Below are 6,984 nucleotides of genomic sequence, written 5' to 3'. Positions count from 1 at the left end.
GCCGTCGGCCCCGCCCCCTCGTTCAGACGCGCTGCTGTCCGAGGCCACTAGAGAGCGCGCGACCTCAAAGTGCTCGTCTGCCAGGTGGCACAAGTGTGCATGCGTAACGGCCCTTTCAGTGTACCCTAGCGGCCGCGGGTTATACTGGAAATCCTGTCGCATTCTTTCTGGGAGACCAGAGTGGGGCTGGGCCAGTGTCCCTACACCCGCTCATCTTTCAAGAATGATGGGAAGCTGGGCACCATAGAAGTCCCTGACAAGATACACGGACTCAGACCCACAGACTGCAATGGTTACGTCAAATACACTGACACCAAATAGGAATATCTAGATAAGGACAGCGCACTCAAACACCCAGACACACCAAATGTGACACACGGTGTTACATTAACAGTGACACGCACCGAATCACATCCAGAGATCGGGACACAGAAACAACCAATACAAATTCACAAAGACATACTAACCGATCTACAAGCACTTGCACTCAAGAAACGTGCAGGCATACACACTTTTTGAAGCTAGACCTTCACACAGACGCAAATTATGAATATATAGATCCCAGGTCGACTGTGGAACATGCTTGGGGGCTAAAAGAGAAATTACTCTGGTGAGACGTCAGGGTCCAAGAATTATCTAGTCCGTGATCCTGGATGCAGATCGCCATATGTTACCCAACCCATGCTTCCTTGCTATCATTATTAGCAAGCATATATATAAATTTTACTAGTCAAGATACAGTGCATATAGTATGTGTAAAAGATATTGGATGTTTGAATACATGTACGTTGTATTTGAAAGGACACACAAAAACTAATGTCTTCCCTTTGAGGAAGAAAAATTAGGGACTTTTACCATTTTACTTCTTTAAAATTTGATTTAAAAAAACACACAAAAAAACTTTTATTTAAGTGTGTCTTTCCAGGGCCCATTAGCTCCAAGTCAAGTAGTTGTGCAGGGCGCAGCTCACAGTGGCCCATGTGGAGATCGAACCAGCAACCTGTTGTTAAGAGCACCATGCTCTAACCACCTGAGCTAACTGGCTGCCCCTAAAATTTGAATTAAAAAAAAAACAAATTTTGGGGCGGCTGGATGGCTTTTGGTTAGAGCACGAGCTCTGAATAGGGTTGCAGGTTTGATTCCCACATGGGCCAGAGAGCTGCACCCTCCACAACTAGATTGAAGACAACCGGCTGCCGAGCTGCCTCAGCTTCCAGAGGGGCAGCCCGATGGCTCAGTTGGTTGGAGCAGGAGCTCTCAACAAGGTTGCTGGTTCAATTTCCGCATGGGATGGTGAGCTGTGCCCTCTGCAACTAAAGATTGAAACGGCAATTGGACTTAGGGCTGAGCTGCTCCCTCCACAACTAGACTGGAGGACTTGGAGCTGATGGGCCCTGGAGAAACACACAGTTCGCCAATTAAAAAGTAAAATAAGGCCGGCCCGTTGACTTAGGTGGAGTGCTGTGCTTCTAAGGTCGAGGTTGCTCTCAATTCCCACATGGGCCAGTGAGCTGTGCCCTCTACAGCTAAGATTGTGAACAACAATCTCTCCCTGGAGCTGGGCTGCCCTGAGCAGCCAGAGGTTGTGAGCTGCCTCACCGGCTGCTGTGTGCTACTGTGTGCCACCATGAGCGGCCAGCCGGCATCCAGCGTGAGTGGCCAGCAGCCAGCATGAGCTGCTGTCATGGGCTGCTGTGTGCTGCCATGAGTGGACGGTGGCCATCGTGAGTGGCTGGCAACCAGGGTAAGCAGCCGTGAGTGAGCGGCCAGTAGCTAGCGTGACCGGCAGCCAGCGTGAGCTGCTGTGTGCTACCGTGTGCTGCCATGAGTAGCCGGTGGCTAGCATGAGTGGCTGGCAGATAATCGGGAGCTGCTGTGTGCTGCCATGAGTGGTCGGCAGCCAGCAGCTGGTGAAATCTGCCGTGAGCGACCGTTGACTGGTGACCGACTGCCCCAGCAGGGGTGGGGAGGGTGGACGCAAGACTCAAAATACCATCATGGGCCAGGAAGCTGTGTCCTACACAACTACACTACGAAACAACAGCTTGAACCGGAGTGGGGGAGGGGGAAGTGAAAAAAAAGGGGAGGGAAATAACCCCCAAAAAGCCAACAAATTTGATATTTACAAAAAGGAAAAGAAAAAAGTTTTCTCCATGAGAAGGCTTGAATCTAAGAGGGCTAATCCCCTTTAGGGCCATTTCATTCATTGAAAGTCTGCTTTGGTTCAGTCCAAAGCCTCAATGAACATAGTTGTGCTGCCATAGCCCCTCGGTCTACTTACTTTAGCCATGTTCGCAGATCTGTACCCTAAACTGGGAGGGTCTGCCTGCTGAAAAAATAGCTCTGGGAGGAAGGAGATGGTGCTGTTTTACAGGTCTGTGGAGTTTATGATTCATCCGAGGAACCTGGAGGGTATGTTATCAAACGTGAGGCTGGAAGATGCATGAAAAGGAGGGAGAACAAAATAAAAACTGGAGTTTTAAATAATCTGTGCTTGACCCAGACACTCTTAGAATCGAATCATGATTAATTGAACTTGTTACTTAGTAACACAAACCACTTGGTTATATTGGACAATCTTTGATATCTTAATCTGAATCATTTGATTTTTTTTCCCTCCTCACATACAGGAGTTATCTCAGATCCCAGCTCACAGTGAGTTCACCATTATGGATGAGGTTTGATGCGCTCAATGTACTTCTTTAGTATCCCCTGGATATCCTAAGGACCCTCTCTGCTCTTGCAAAATGGGGTTCATGATATACCTGAATGATGGTGATGATGGTCTATAAATGGAAAACAGTCAGTGCAAAGGCTAAAAAGTTTGCAATTAAGGACACTACAGTGGGCTGTTTATAAGCCACTGTAGAAATTCATATTTGGTTCAGGTAGTAATAACCCTAACTTGAGATGGAGGTTGAAGTAGGAATCAGAAGAGGATGGTAATGAAGGCACAAGATGGCTGTGAATAGGCTCCCACTCTAAACTACCACCTTCCTGCAGATCTGAGTTTCTGTAACATAAAATGTGTAGTTTTGACTCAAACACTCCATGTATAGGTCTGCCCAGACATTGGACATATGTAGACATAAGGATATCCACAGCTATGCTATACGCAATCAAAAGCCTATCGATAGGATATTGGTTAAACGAATCATGAAGTTATTAAAAAGTTGTATAATCAATGATGTGGAATAACCCGTATTTTTTTGAGGGTTGTAAAACAGCACATGTAATCTAACATTACGAGTACGTAAACATGTACACATGTAGGTAAAAATGCAAATATCTGATAGAATAGCAGCATATCTCTCGGTGGTCAAGTTTTGAAGTATTTACTCCCTTCCGTACACTTTTTTATACTATGAAAGCTTGAATTGCATTTATGGACAGGGGAAAAAAAAAAAATCACACTTGAAGTCTAGTGTTTTTATGGTTTGGTAATGGCCTTGTCCCTATGCTCCCTTTTATCATATAAAAGCTGAGCAGTATGTACACACTACCACTGAGTAAGGACCTAGCACCGTGAAGGTAAGCAATGGTCTCTGCTCTGAATGTTTAGAATTCAGGTGAGGAGACAAAGCATCATTCAACAAATTTCAAATGTCAATGTGCCAGCACTGCTCTAGTTACTGAGGATACACAGCGTTCCTAGACAAATTGTTTTAATGAATTTTAAATACCAGCTCACATCTATTAGGTTGGCTACTATCAAACAAAAAACATGGTGAGGATGAGATTGGAACCCTTGTGCAGAAGGTAAAATGATACATCGGTTATGCACAGTATGGGGTTCCTAAAAAAATTAAAAATATAATTACTGTATGACTCAACAATTCTACTTCTGGGTATGTATCCAAAACAACTGGAAGTAAGGTCTCAACAATGTTTTGTGCACCCATATTCATAGCAGCATTACTGACAATACTTAAAACATGGAAGCAAACCAAGTATCCACCAATGGATGCATGGATAAGCAAAATGTTGTATTAATACATACAATGAAGTACCGTGTTTCCCCTTAAATAAGACCTAGACGGACAATCAACTGTAATGCATCTTTTGGAGCAAAAATTAATATAAGGTCTTAGAGCTGATTGTCCAGCTAGGTCTTATTTTCAGGGAAATACAGTATTATTCAGCCTATTTTAAGGAGGGAATTCTGCGACATGCTACATCACAGATGAAATGAGTACATTAAGTGAAATAAGCAAGTTATAAAAGACAAATACTGTCGATTCCAATTATATGAGGTAGTCAAAAATCATAAAGACAAATTGTAATGATGGTTGTGAGGGGCTGGAAGAGAATGGGGTTACTGTTTAATGGGTATAGTTTGTTTTACAAGATGAAGTTATGGGGATGGGTGATGGTTGCACGTGATCGCATTACCACTAAAATGTACATTAAAAATAAATTAGGTGTCATTAGTTTCACCATCCATTTAAACTGCAAGCCCTTTCCACAGGCTCTCATGACACTAAATTAAAATGTACAGAGAGAACATATTTTCCATGGGCTCCAGTTTCTATGAGAAAACAAAAAGGCACCCAAGTTCATAAAAAAATTAGACACCCTGCTACTGGGGTGGACATGTTTATTATTTTGTCTACTACACCCAATAGATTACCCTCTTTCCTTTTTCACATTTCCTATTGTACATCTGGGATTTACAAAGCTCTTGAATTGTATGGAAATTATAAAACTTTCTAAGGCTAGAACTGTTAAGTTCAAGTAAAGTCCAGGGCAATAAAAAATTAAGATAAATCCTTTAACATACTGTTTTTTAAAAATTAATCATATATTACCTTCTCACCCAGAATTTTTCAACTTAATTTTAATTTGATCTTTATCTTCATTTACCTTGTGAGTAGCACTTTGAGCTGTAGTTATTATCAACTATAAAGTTCATTGATCAGCAAGTTAGATAGATGTACTTGAGCAATGAGAAGTAGCTATTTTAATTTTGCTGCAAACTAGTCAATATCAAACCTTTTAATTAGTTCCTGTTGCGATTAACAATGGTACACAGTAAAAAAAAAGAACTAAAAGGAAAAAACCTCTGGCCAGGCAAAAGTGAATTCTGAAGACTTCATGTTACTGTCCCACTAACCTTCCTTGAAATGTCTGATTGCAGTAGGTCCCCAGAAAATTACAAGACTTCTAAATGTTCTGAGCAAAAAATAAAGGATAGACTTGGGAAAATAGCATCTAGGGTTCTGAAATAGGGTGCCTCACTTTAAAAAAATTATTTGCACAGGCCCGCAAATGGTGATTATTTCCCATTATTACCCTTAGTTTTAGGTTTGGAACAGTAGCAAAACCAGTATCTCAAGCAATAGTTATCTAAACCAGGCATTTGATTACAATTGTCTAGCAAAAACACTTCATCTGTAGGTAAGAAATCTTCCTCAAAAGTGTGGTCTCTAGCCTTGACATCACAAACACCAATAACTTGTTACAAATACACAGACCCACCTGAAACTTCGCACATCAGAAATTCTAGGAGTAGGGCCCAGCAATGTTCCAATTAAGTCTTCAAGTAATTTTGAGGCATGCTAACATTTGTCTACAAGTATCTCAGCCAGACTCCTGACTTTCATAGGACTTGCTTGCATCAGAGTGAAGGGGCACTTCAACCTCAGTTCAACATATAGTTAAGGATCCTTGCCAGGGACTAAAATCTCACTCATTACCATTCAACATTTGAACTTTCAAGCTATAAGCCATATTCTATGGAGACCAATAGAGAAGAGTACAGAGAGCTGCTCCAAGCACTAGTGCAAATTACTTTAAATAGCCTAGAGATTATACCAGTTTTGTTACTAATCTGACTTTTAAAAATGTTCTGCAGTGTTCCTACAGATTTCTCCTACACACCATGAGCCTCTCATTACTATTTTCACTCACGGTAATGTTGCATTTTACTGTTCAGATAACCAAAAATTCATTGTGAACAAAGCCAGGCAAAAAATAAGTTCTCTTAATACCTGCCATAATACTTAATAGTGTATATTTCCTTTTGTCCCCATTGCCCTAAAAAAAGGGGGGGTGAGAGCTCTCCGTCTTAGAAGGAATTCATAGATAATTTATAGTTACTTAGATCATATCACTTAAAATCTTTAGAGACAATGGTATACTCTATGGCTAGTAATTTACCTACCTCATTAATAAAATTTATTTTAAACAAAATTATATTTAGGATAGTCAATACTACAGCTCAACCAGTGTCATGCTCTTAGCCTATATTTATCAGGAATGGTTTTTAAAATATTGCAAAACAAACTCAAGGTGTTTCTAAGTTTTCCTCCCACAGGATTAACTAAGATTAAAGGCTAAAATGGAGGCGGGAAAAATGTTCTTAAACTTTCCAGCAAGTTTTAAGTAGAAATATTCTTACTTAATAAAGGTTTGCCATAATCTGGGAAATAGTTACAGGTTTATTCATCACTAGTTTGAGAATTTCTGCTTTTTAAATGCTATCAAATTAAGCTGTTAAACATTCTTTTCCACAACGTGGTACATCCAATAAAGTAGGACTTAGGGGAAAAAGCTATCACTGACAGGAAACAATTAGGAATTCCACTGTACACGTAATGCATTGTGTAGTTGCTGTTAGTTAAAAGTTGGAATTAAACAAAAGTGGGTAATTAGTAAAGACCAAAATTAAACTGCAGAAGTAAATTGGCAAGGATTTTTTGTTCATGTTACATTAAAAAATACTACCTGACCTTCAGAGATAGACCACAAAATTTTATCCAACTATTTGATATATATAGTTTAATACACTTGGATCTAAGAGTTTCGAAAAGAATTCCTTTAAGTTTACTTATTTTTTAAATTAAAAAAAAATTGATAACATAATCTCTTGTATCAAGAATCCCAACATATTTTGAAAGGCTGCTAGAATTCTTGCTATTCCATGTTATTTCCAATTCTACTGTTAACTACGTAGATATGCCTAAATATTAGTGTTTGCTATTT

Source organism: Rhinolophus sinicus, linkage group LG10 (assembly GCF_036562045.2).
Source record: "Rhinolophus sinicus isolate RSC01 linkage group LG10, ASM3656204v1, whole genome shotgun sequence".
NCBI classification, from domain to species: Eukaryota; Metazoa; Chordata; class Mammalia; order Chiroptera; family Rhinolophidae; genus Rhinolophus; species Rhinolophus sinicus.
Note: the sequence above shows the minus strand (reverse complement) of the source record.